The sequence below is a fragment of the Trachemys scripta genome, chromosome 6 (assembly GCF_013100865.1).
Source record: "Trachemys scripta elegans isolate TJP31775 chromosome 6, CAS_Tse_1.0, whole genome shotgun sequence".
Lineage (NCBI taxonomy): Eukaryota > Metazoa > Chordata > Testudines > Emydidae > Trachemys > Trachemys scripta.
This window is the reverse complement of record NC_048303.1, coordinates 115,237,812-115,250,716: the sequence shown is the minus strand read 5'-3', so window position 1 is coordinate 115,250,716 and position 12,905 is coordinate 115,237,812. Positions and strand designations below refer to the sequence as shown.

Below are 12,905 nucleotides of genomic sequence, written 5' to 3'. Positions count from 1 at the left end.
ATCTTCCTCTGCAGCATCTGGTGCTGGCCAGTGTCAGAGACAGGATGAGATGGACCTTGAGGTCTGAACCAGACACCTTGGGCGGGATTTAAACTTTGGTATTTACGACTATGGGGTCCATTCAACTTTCCTTCTTTTCCATTTTTTTTTAAAGCACTATTATTTAGGAGCCGCTGCTGGGTGCTGAGGCAGTCTATACTTTCCATCTGCTGGGGGACCCCAGCTCCTTGACTGAAGAAGGGCCAAAATGCAGCAGCATTGTGGTGGTTTCCCACACTCGGGGTGGGAAGCAGGGATGCTGCACAGGCCCTGGGCCTTGGAGATAAACTCCACAGCCGCTCTCTGTGGGAGCATGGGAAATGGGGATATTAAGCAAGAAGAGGTGCAGGAATATAGCCACTGGGCCTGCTATATTTGTGGCTCTGTTATCCAAAACACTGCCCCCTACCTCACAGAGGACACAATGTGGGCGGTGGCTGCTATAGGGATGGCCGTAAGGAAAATGGTGCCCTGGGCGAACTTGTATTTTGGCGCCCCTGGCCCTCGTGAGTGCGATGCCCCCGCCATTGTCCTGGGCCCCTGTGGGCATCCCACTCCCCCTTTGCCCCAACCCCTGCACTCCCCTCCTGCGACCCTCCCCCCAACCCCTGCAACCCCAACCCATGCACCCCCTCCTGAGCCCCCAAGTCCTGCATCTCCCTCCTGCCCCTCTCCTGCCCCCCAACCCCTGCCCCCCCTCCTGCAACCCTGCATCCCTCCTGCCCCCCCAACCCGTGCACTCCCCTCCTGAGCCCATGTGGGGAAACTGACCTGGATGCACGGAGCTGCGGCATTGCTGCTTGCTTCCCTCCCTCCCCCGAACGCTGCTCCTCTCCGCAGTCCTAGGGGACAGTGCGGGGGGAGCAAGGAGCGACATCAGGGCTCCCTGCACCCAGGTCACTTTCCCCACCTGGGCTGCGTAAGGGGAGGGCAGGGCAGAGCAGCAGCTCCTGATGCTCACCTCACAGCCCAACCCAGGTGGGGAAAATGACCTGGATGCACGGAGCACTTGGTGTTGCTCCTCGCTCTGCCCCCTCCCAGCCCCTGCGTGGGGTGCAGAGGAACGTTGGGGGGGGGGGAGTGAGCAGTATCTGTCACCAGAGTGTCACCACTCCCGCCCCATGTTCCTTTGCCAGGAGGAAGCAGGGAGAAATCTGGGTGCCTCTCCAAGTGGCGTTCCCCAGGGAGCAGTTTCTGACACTACACTGGAACCCCACACCTCTGTTCTGCCGCACGGCGCCCCCTTGACCACCGGGCACCCTGGGTGGCCACCCCGTTGGCTCATGCCTAAGACCGGCCCTTCCAGCATCTGTACTGATGTCAATTTCACCTAAATACGTCCTACTGACTAGAGCTGGCGTGACTCCTCTGGCGTAATGATCATAGGAAGTTTCAGTAAACTACTGAGACTCCTTGTGGTATCTTGAAACTAACTCAATTTTATGTAATAGAACAAATTTCCTTATTCACGTGAATGTACAATTACTGTGTCTTAGGGGCAAGAGTGAAATGGCTTAGAAGGAAACAAGTAAGTGCATTTGGTCTTGACATGCAAAATTCTAAAAATAACCAGCCACAATATTTCTGAGCCCCTAGTTCTACTTCACATTTACACCTCACTGATCTGTTTGAAGCGCTTTGCAAACTCAGGGTCAGATGTGGCCACCCTTAATCACGTGGCGTAGTACTTTAATCTGCAGGCGTTTCCACTGACGAAAATGGGATTGCTCACAGAGTAAGCTACATCCTGGAAGTGGAGCTGGTAAACTGACTGTCATTGGGTGATATTGCTGAGAACAGAATGAAGCAATGGGCTTTCTCAACAGGTAACAAAACCCCAAAGCTGTCTGGCCAGATTCAGACATTTGACCACTCACTTACACACAAGTGACAGTGTGCTTAAGGTAGCTCCAGAAATGATTGTCCACAGTGCCTCCCATGGTTCCCCAGTGAACCGGGACACGGTGCAGGTTCCTCCAGGGGTGGGGCAGAAAAAAAGTGGGATGGGATCATAGCATGGAACCAAACTGCAGAAGCTCTGATTCTAACTTGGCTGTTGCTCAGTGAGTCTAGGAATGGGGGTTGCATTCTCTCTGGGGACCCCAGACAGGGCCACCTCCAGGGAGCTGTTTGGATTGGACACATGGTATGGATCTCTTCCCTAACTGGAAGAGTGTAACTATTAGAAACAGGTTTCCAGTGTGATTCTTAGCTACACATTTGAAACTTGTGTCCACATTAATTCAATCATATTTGAATACAATTTGCTGATTGGCTCATAAATCTGCTCACTAAAATATTAACGGACAGCAAACAGGAAAGGGGTGTGAACAGTCAAAGAAAATTTGGATCAGAAATATGAATTAATAATTTTCTAATTCCAGAAAAATTCCCTAATTCCAGCAAAGACAGAACACGTAGCTCTCCCTTATTTTCGTATGGCTACCCACACCAGATCATTTTTTAAAAAAAACATCAGCATAATTAACCAAGTTCTGAATGCAGGAGTGGTTGGAATAGGGTATCCTATGCATCTAGAGCAATCCAATGTTTGACTATCAGCAAAGCCAAAAGACAAACCATCGAGTCTTAGTAGATGTTATTCATAATACCTAATAAACATGATTCAAAAGCTCAATCAATGCTCTTTTTGATTACAGAGAATATTAACCACAATGAGCTAGTTCCTCAGCTGAGGTAAATTGATGCAACTTCATTTTCTCCAATGCAGCTATGTCATATTATATCAGCTAAGGATCTGGCCCAAAATTAAAAAAAAATGGATATGAAAAAAGCATTCCCAAGCCATGCACCTAGAGCAAAGGTTCTCAAACTGTGGTCTGTGGACCACCAGTGGTCTGCAAGTTCCATTCAGGTGGTCCACGGATAGTTCCCTCTAAGGTGCGCGCCTGGGCGGCCGCACACAAGAGAATGAAGGGCTACCCACCTAATTAGTGAAACCGCATAGACATGGCTCCACTAATTAGGTGCCTGGCCCCTGAGAAGACGCACATGTAAGCTGAGGTGGTGGCCTTTGGGGGAATAGGAGGTAGGTGGGAAGGGGCACTGGGGCGAGGGGTGGGGGGAATTGGGGACGTGCAGGGCTGCGGCGGCCAGAGAAAGAGGCAACTTTCCCCAGCTTCAGGGATGAGGCTGCCAGGGAGAGACCCCCCCTCCTTCCCAGCCCCAGCTCGGGGGCTGCTGCGGCGTGGGAGAGAGGGCACATACACCGCATTAGAAAGGTAAGACTACTAATATTAAAATATGAGTTGTGTGCTTTTATTTATAGAACAAAAAAAAAATTAATTATTTTTTTAATATAGCGCTTTTATCCAAAGCGCTTTATAATAGTTAGCTAATGGTACAAACAACATTTGGAAAGATCATTAAGTGGTCCGCCGAGATCCTCAGCAATTTTCAAGTGGTCCATGAAAAAAAAAGTTTGAGAACCACTGTCCTAGAGCATCCCTTTGAAATTTTCTGGTTTCATCCTCTCAAGTTTTAAAAAAGCTTCAGTAGATATGCTCTATGGATACATTTAAAGCACAGTAGATCCATAACCTGCTTTTGTAGCTCCCACTGACGTCAGTATTTGAACTGCAGGATTTGGTCCTCATCTATATCTAGCACTGATCATTATGGCTTTTCTGTGATCCCTTCCCACTTCAGCTATATTAATAACAATTATAAATCAATTTCCCATACAAATGTAATTGAACAATGACCTTTCACTTAACAGATCAGGTCATTTCCTTATTGACAGTGAACACTTTCAGCTTTTCATGTATGGATTTCAATTATTTGTAGTTTTTGTGGACTATTAAGAAACTAATTCCCAAGTCCATACAATAACCCTAATTTGATAAATGTGATCTACTCAAATTTTATTTATTGCAACAAATATGCTAATGGTATACAAATCTGTTGGGTTCGTTGTAATTATTATGTATTTTGATTCTACTCAAAACTGTATTACACACTTTGCAGAACAAGTCAGACTGGTCCATGCCTCAAAGAACTTCTAGTCTAGATTTTAGATATGGCACAACATGGGAGGACAACAAACAAAGAAAAGGAGGCTCAAAGGGAGAGGTAGGATGAAGATTATTACAAAAGTATTATTTTTTATATTACATTAGTGCTTAGAGGCCCCAAAAGAGTATCCGGTTTGCTAAGTGCTCTGCAAACATGTAGGTAATACCCAGATTTTGCAGTCTAGATCACACAGTTATGCACATACCTACACTGAATATCTTGATAATTCTAGTTCCAGTAATTGCTGTAGTCCCTCAGATATGATTATTGACATTTCACTCCATATCTTTATGTAAATATGCTTCTGATATAAATATGACATAACTGAGATGTATTTTATGCAAGATGGGTCTTGTAAGGTATCATTGGAAAGGTTATGATTAACGAATGTGATTATCCAACTTGTATGCATGTATCATTTCTGTATCTAAAGTTAGAAATATGGACTATGTAACAATTACAACTGGGTGTGTATTGCGAAGACACCCACCAGAGGACAGGCCATCAAATTTAATGAGCCATCAGGAAAGAACATCAAAACCACGAAGATACTTGACCATACTGAGCACACAGTGTATTACACAATAAAAAGAGACTTCTGAGTATGCATCAGTGTTATTTAGCACTTACATTGCAGTCGCACTCAGAGGCCCAAGTCAGAATCTGGACCACATTGTGTTGTACAAACATACAGGCCTTGCTGATTTAAGAAGGCAATCAACATGCAGTGGGGGAGAAGGAAGAGAAGACGGGTAAAATATATACAATCTTTACATACATACCGGTATGTACATTTTCATTATCATTATTATAACTAGATAAAGCAAGTGTCAATTATCTCCAACTGCCCCTTAACCAAACCATCATTTGTAGGCTGATTTCTCATAAGCATCCCTGCAGAAGTGGGTCTTGAAGAGGATTTGAAGGAGATGAGAGTAGCGACCTTACAGACCACTTCTGGAAGGGTATTCGGGGCAATGGGGAAGAAGACACAGAGATGGTCATGTGACAAGCTAACAGGTAGCCAGTGCTGGCATTGTTGGTGGTTTGGTCTCCAGCTCTGTATGTGGAGCCTGGACCTGAAAGCTAAGAGGAGGTTTGATAAAAACGCCCCATAGAAATCTGAAATATCCCACTGTGGCGCTTTGCTCCATATTCCTTATGAAAATACGCTTATGATATGAATATGACATAACTGAGATGTACTTTATACAAGATGGTTTTGTAAGGTATCATTGGAAAGGTTATAATTGACTGAATGTGATTATCCAGTTTGTATGCCTGTATCATTTCTGTATCTGAAGTTAGGAATATTGACTCGATATCCGTATTTCAACTATGCTACTTTGGGTGACTCCCCTTGCTAACACTGAAGGTACAACAATGAAAAAGCCAGACAGTGCTTATGGCTCATCAGCAAGAGACACTGGAGTGTAAAAGAGCTTAGTCTTCCTGTGAACATGTGGGTCAGCCTTTGAAGTATGACTACAGAGGCCCTACAGAGGCAGGTGACCATGTCACCTGATACTGGAACCCATATTGAATTCTGTACTTTTCCACGATAAGCTGGGGGGTGGGGTGGGGTCAAACTAGGAAACAGAGGACTCCCACCTTATGCAGATCCTATTTAAGAGTGGGGAGTGAGGTAATCCAAGTCATCAGTTCTCCCCGGCCAGGGCCGGCTCCAGGCATCAGCTAAGGAAGCAGGTGCTTGGGGCGGCCAATACAAAAGGGCGGTACTCCATCCGCTATTGGGGCAGCCCGTCCGGGTCTTCGGTGGGAATTCGGCAGCGGGTCCCTCAGTCCCTATGTCCCTCTTTGAGCTGCTGCCAAAGTGCCGCCAAAGAGGAAGAGACGGCCTGAAGGACCCGCCGCCGAACTGCCACCGAAAAATGAAGCAGCGAGATTGAGCTGCCGCCGAAGTGCTGCCGATCGGCTTATTTTTTAATTTTTTTTTGATGCTTGGGGTGGCAGAAAACCTGGAGCCGGCCCTGTCCCCGGCTACCCCACCCAAGATGACTGCTGGAAACAACTAATACTGAACTGGGGGAAAGACTTGGACCCAGGCTGGAAGAGCATCTGGCCTGTGAAAAAGATTATTAGAACCACATTTAGGGTGAGAACTTACATGTAACCAGCTTTTTTAGTGAATTAAGCTTAAGTTTGCATGCTCTGTTTTATTCTCTTAGTAATCTGCCTTGTTCTATCTGCTACCTCCTTAACTACTTAAAATTAGGCTAGGTCTACACTACCCGCCTGAATCGGCGGGTAGAAATCGACCTCTCGGGGATCGATTGATCGCGTCCCCGAATCGACGCTCTTACTCCACCAGTGGAGGTGGGAGTAAGCGCCGTCGATGGGAAGCCGCAGAAGTCGATTTTGCCGCCGTCCTCACAGCGGGGTAAGTCGGCTGCGATACGTCGAATTCAGCTACGCTATTCACGTAGCTGAATTTGCGTATCTTAAATCGACTCCCCCCTGTAGTGTAGATGTACCCTTAGAGTTATAGTTAATAAATTTATTTCTGATTTACAATATAACCCAGTTTATGTGATTTCCAATTGGGCGGGGCAAGAAGTGTGCATACCCTCTCCACATTGAGGGAAGAGGCGAATTTCATATAATTTTGGGGTTGTACTCTAAGGGGGGAGGGAGTCGACATCTGGGTGTTGTGGCAAGCCCCTTAAGCTGAGCCTTCTCAGAGCGGATCTCTGTCTCTCTGTTCAGCTGGGTGTGGCCCTGCCTGTGCGCTTGGCTGGAAAAGACTGGGGCGCTTACCCCAGCAAGACCTGGTAAAAGGGGGCCCAGGCTGGCAGAATAGTCTGACTCAGTGGCGTCCCAGCACACCAGGAAACATCCCAGGGGGTCCAGCCCGTCACACCCGTGAATACTAAAATGCCAATGGGACTATTTGCAATAGTAAGTGCTACTTAAGTTGAGTATGTGCTTCAGATTGGCCCTTACTCTATAAACAGGAAATTTCAGAGTGGGAAGATAACGATTTCAGCAAGATCCCTCACAAGTGAGCAAGTGCTACTCACCATGAGCTAAAGTCACAGAAACCTGGCTCTGTGCATATAGGAAGTGCCTTGTGTTACCATAACCTGCAAATTTGCATAAGCAGAAAGCCGGATTTGCAATCGCTTTATTTGTGCCAGATACATCCTGTGATGATATTGCAAGTTTTTCAGTCATATACATAATGTTTCTCCACACGCACGTTTGTCAGGCAAAAGGACTTGTTCGTAATCCTTTCACCATCCAGCCATAAATGTTTTAAAACATGAATAGAAAAAAGAGAAACAAACATCTAAAATATGCTACAGGTTAAGCACTGCTTTCAAAAGGGGCATTCTCTCAAAGCCTAATCCAAAGCCCAGCACAGTCAATGGAAAAACTCCCATAGACTTCAATGGACTGTGGTTCAGGGCCCTAGATCTCTGCAACACTGCAGCACTGCATGCTATCCTTTTCATGTATCATCCTTACTCACTGTGTAGGTGAGCTAAGGCCTTGTTTTTCAGTGACAACTGCTCCTCAGAGCAGCATTGCAAGAAATGACAATCCTTTACTTCATGATGAAATCTGATGAGGAAATTACAACACTAACCAGACCTAGAGCAAATGTTGTCAAGTTATTTGGGCTTCCTGAAATTGCCTCTTTCCGCAACATTTCAGGCGGAAATGGTTATTCTGTGTGTTAAAATTACCAGAAAGACAAAAAGCCACCTTTGCTTGAAATTTGGTTCTCACAAAGTACCAAGCTAATTGGTACTTTTCTTTGACATTTTTCTAGGTGTGCTGTAGGCAAGGACAGAGGAAGGCTACAACAGTTGCCCTGCACTCCACCTTCTCTTTGTATAAGCTTCCTCTCCCAGAGCTGATCCCGGCCTGTCCCCACAATACATACTCCCCCCCACACAGTGTCAATGGTTCCATAGGGTATCCAAATCATTACTAATTCTTACAACCACTAAACTGCACAGAGACACAACACACAGGCGAGATGACGATCCTTAAAATCTTCTATGAAAGGGCTCATCTACACTTAAGATGCTAGAGAGGCAGTAGCTAGGTCACTGGAAGAATTCTTCCGTTGACCTAGCACTGTCTACATGGGGAATGAGCCCAGCTCAACGGTCACACCCTCTGACTGAAGTAGTTAAGCCAACCTCATTTTCTAGTGTAGACCAAGCCTCAGAGAAGAGACAGAGAGATCTCTAGGCTTAGTCCTCCGATTGTTTTAATTCCCATTGAAGTCAGTGGAAGCTGGATTGGGCCTTACATGAGTAAACAAAGCTGAATCTCACCCATGTAGACCTATGCTGTGCTAAACACATGGCCTCAGTACTCCTGGTGGGGTAAACAGGGTAAGTACTCCTCATAGCCACTTAGAGTAGGACTGCATACAGTCTTCCCCAACTTAACTGTTAATCCCAAAGTGAAATAACAATGGCCTATTGTTCTTATTTACAAACAGTTATAATGATATTAACTCATTTTTAAAATAGCCAGCCAAGACACTCTGGCTCCTATGAAATAAAGTGAAATACATCTAAACTCCTGCTTAAAATCAAGGGGTGAGATTCTGAGCCTCAGGGGTAGTCCAGAACTTGCAGCCCTGGGAGATGGGGAACTCTGGTGGTTTTAAAGCTTGGGCAGCTCCGAGGGCCTAGACAATCCTGGGGGTTTATATAAGTGACAGCAGCCTCCCTGGGCTGCCCTATAGGCCACAATGCTGGATGCTGGAGTCCCAAACCTGCCTTCCCATCACTGGCCCTGCCCACACCATGAGGACTTGTGAGAGGGTCCTTGGAGAGGCCCTTTTAGAGCCCCTTTATACCTCTCTGGTCCTTTTAAAGAGGCCAGAGTAGAGTGACGATCTTACTCCAGAGAAATAAAAGGACAGGAGGGGTCCAGTACAACCAGATGATAAAATGGAGGGGGGGTACAATAAACATACAGAGAGCAGAGGTCATAATAATAAATAATAATAATTAATAAAAAGCAGCTTTGGAAAGCCTGAGGTGCTTTTGAAGGCAGAGAGATGCTGGTTGGCTGGCTAGCTTGCTCCACTCTATAAACATCCCTTAGCCATATGGTCCAAGCACACAGGCAGGCCAAGCTAAGCTCCAGTGCCTCTGTTCCTGGCTCACCTCAGAATGCTGATAGCACACTGATATTAGAGAGCCAGCCTGGGTAGACCATAGTGAGAGTCCAACTTCTCCTAAGCCGTGGCAGTAGCCAGAATAAATAGGATGACTGTGTCCCAGGGGAAAAAATGGAGGAAAATTTGTTGGAAACCTTGACCGCTGATTGCTGCATGGACCAGAGGGTGCTGGCATGCAGGCATTTTTACAAAGCAAAGGGGTACGTCTGTGTTTTGTTTGTGATAAGCTCTGTGCATGCTGCTTGCCACACAGATCTGCAACACACTGAGCCATGTTCTGCCTTGGGGCATGCAGGTGGGTACACTTATGAGAGCCGTGCCTCTCCTTCCTCCTTGGCTTTCTCTGCTCATGCTGGCTCGAGACTGTCATTGTGTTATCGACGTTCTGATCCCTCGCGCCCAGGTTTTGGGGAATGCTGAGGTGAAAGTTTAAAGATTCCATTGCCATTTTTGAATGACAATAAAGCTGCGCATCTGAGCCCAGAGTTTGTGGCTCACTGATTTATATATTTCAGCTGAAACGTAACAACCTGCAAGTCAACATTGAACTAAAGTGTTTTACTGAGATGAAACTATCTGCAGTGTACACTGACATATCTGTAATTATTATTATCATTCATTTGCTGAGCAACAACATGTTCAGTGCTGTAAAAGACACAAAATACCATCCAATCCCCCCACTCTCAGATAGCTTAGTATCTAAATAACCTTCTACTAGGACACTACCTGCATGTGTTTCCTCTTGTTCATAGCAACATATGTTCCTTTTCCTCTTCCAGCTGTATGCTCCTGAATAGCCCAGTTTCTACAGAGACAATAGCTTGCAGAAGTGAGACACGGTTGAGATGCTCCCAGTCCAGTGTGCACTAAACTATCTACTCCCCATCCACATGCTAAGGCCTAGTGTTGTGGTTATATCAAATGTACCACTCGTCCAATGATTTTGCTGCTGTACTCTGGGCAGGATGAATATAAGACTGAAACAGAGTGTCAAGGCTGAATCCCAACTCTGTCACTCCGAGTGCAGAAGGTGGGGGCCCGCAAGGATTTTAAAAATTAATACTGGCCACTCCAGGCTTGTATTAAACTCCCAAGGTTACAGCTTTTTTCTGACCTTGGCTTGGTAAACGCTGCCACCACCCAAATGCAACAAAACCCCCTTTGAACCCAGGAAGGAGCACTTGGGAATTCCTCCCTCTGGGGTGCCCTTAAGCCCTTTCACCCCCCTCTAGGGAAGAGCTGAGAAAGAAAACAAAGGACATAAGCTGTGGCTACCAGCTAATCAAACAACATGCACAAACCTCTTAAGACACCAAAAATCCAATCCTGTTCTTAAAAAAAAGGTAAATTTTATTAAAAACAAAAAGAAAGAAAATACATCTGGAACTTAGGCTTTTGCTAGATTTTAAATGAGCAATTCCAAAAATCAAGCACCCAAAATAGCTTTCTTGGGGGTTCAGCTTAAAGATTACAAGCAAACAAAAGCATCTGGGGTTAGCACAGAGGAATCCGCAAGCCAATAAGAAATAAAAGAAATAACCCTAATCACAGCTAGTTAACATTCTGATTTACTTACACATTGGAGTTCAGAGAAGTAGTTCTAGGCATGATCTGATAACGTATAATCATACCTGGCTTAGCTGCTTATAGCATGGCTGCTCTGACCCTCCAGCCCAGAGAGAACAGACAAAGGGAAAGTTTATTTCCCAATTTTAAAAAGTTCTACCTTCCTTCTACCTGGCTCTTTTGATCAGGTGCCCACTTTTTTTCTTTTTAATGCTTTACAGGTAAAGCAAGTAAAGAACAGCTACTAGGAGGGATTATACAGCTAACTGGCTGGCTGCATGTCCATCAAAGGGAGCTATCCCCCAACTTTATTTATTACACGGGGGCATAACTCTGCTCTGCCAATACCAAGAAACCAAGTGGCCAATCTCTGAACTATTTCACCAATATTATACACATCCCAGTAAATGTATGTACGGTAATGAAACAGCCTTATACTCCTGGAGCCTTAATATGTCCCCTGGCTCCAGGACTGTACCAGGAGATATGGAGCATACTCCAGACCTGGATGCTGTCATCCCAACAAGAGTCTTTTCTAATCCTCGCCCATGATTTGAATCCTAGCAGTGGGATACAGTTAAATAACAAATGTGTATGGTACTAATTTTAGGTACTTTTAAGAGGCGTTAACATTAATAGCATAGGAGGGGTATATTGTAATATGGTACAGGTTAGGTTATTAATTACTGGGACCATTTTAATACAAATAAAGTTTCCAGTGGTAGAACACACTTCTTTCGGCGCGGTGTGAGCAGCGGGCAGGATGGGTCACCAGCAGCTCTACTGGAGCCACCCCAGGAAGTTCGGCCAGGTCTCCCGCTCGTGCCGCATGTGCTCGAACCGCCACAGCCGGGTCCGCAAGTACAGGCTGAACATGTGTTAGCAGCGCTTCCGCCAGTACGCCAAGGACATCGGCTTCATCAAGCTGAAATCATAAGTACCGACAGCACAGCATTGCCAACACTAGTATTTAATGGGATTGAATTCTCAGAGGGTTGTTTCTTAGTATAATATGTCCATTGAATTTTATATTGTCTTTATGTTGAACAGTGTCCTTAACATGTTGACGGGGACATTTTGTAAATCTATTCCTTATTACATTCTTGTACTTTGTGAATGAGTGCAAGTGGATCTTAACTGTGGTGTTAGAATCGCCATCCAGTCCCTGAATGAATCAGTGCCGGTGGAGATGCAGCAACATGCCCTGCTTACTATTCATACATTTGAAGCAATCACGCCCCTTCACCTGATAACGTGTGAAGTTATACATATACCTTTGGAGTCTTATCTGTTCCTACAGCTCACCAAGAGGTAGGTACTGACCACAGCATCTTGTGACTGCTCCATATAAAAACACTCAGGTGCCATGGTGTATTCAAGGAAGCATGTGAGAGATACTGCACAAGCGGACACTGTTATGCAATTGTAAATAAATGAGTTGCATTCGCTTCTCTCTGTTTCAGGATCCAAACTTTTGAGCTCCTATAAAAACGTCCCTTTATTGTGCATAGAGTGTTCCTGACAAGTTGATGAAGCATCAGGTGGTGACAGTAGGCGCTGAGTGTCTGTCAGCGAGTGTCATAACATCAATTTCATGTGCCTTGTTTTTTCTATCCTGAGGAAACTGCTGTATTGGATTGGCAGAATGTGTACCATTAGAGGTGTCTCCAAAGTTTTTGAGGAACTTTCTGCAGATAATTGTGTCTACTTAGTCATAATGAAAGGGACCTACAGCTCATCCTTGACAGTCTCAGAGGCACCTAAACAGTTTGGACTCACCATCAGCCTGGAAAAAAAAAAAAGTCCACTTCCAGCCAGGTCCTTCTACCACTGAGCCAAACATCGCCATCGGTGGTGTAGAATTAAAGAGCCTCAATCGCTTTACATTCCTTGGCAGTAATATCTCGAGTGACGGTTCCCTGGACCAAGAAATATCAAACAGAATACGAAAGGCAAACCAGGCCTTCTGAAAATGTTACCATAGGATCCTCAACTAGCGTACTATCAAACAGTCAACAAAAATGATGATATACAACACAGTGGTGCTAGCATCCCTTTTACATGGGTGTGAAATATGGATAATTTACAGCAGACA

At 45.4% G+C, this 12,905-nt stretch overlaps 1 pseudogene; it reads left to right on the top strand.

Annotated features, from left to right (window-relative positions):
- The first annotated feature begins 11,548 nt into the window (after positions 1–11,548).
- LOC117879648 lies at positions 11,549–11,747 on the top strand (annotated as a pseudogene).
- Positions 11,748–12,905: the final 1,158 nt, after the last annotated feature.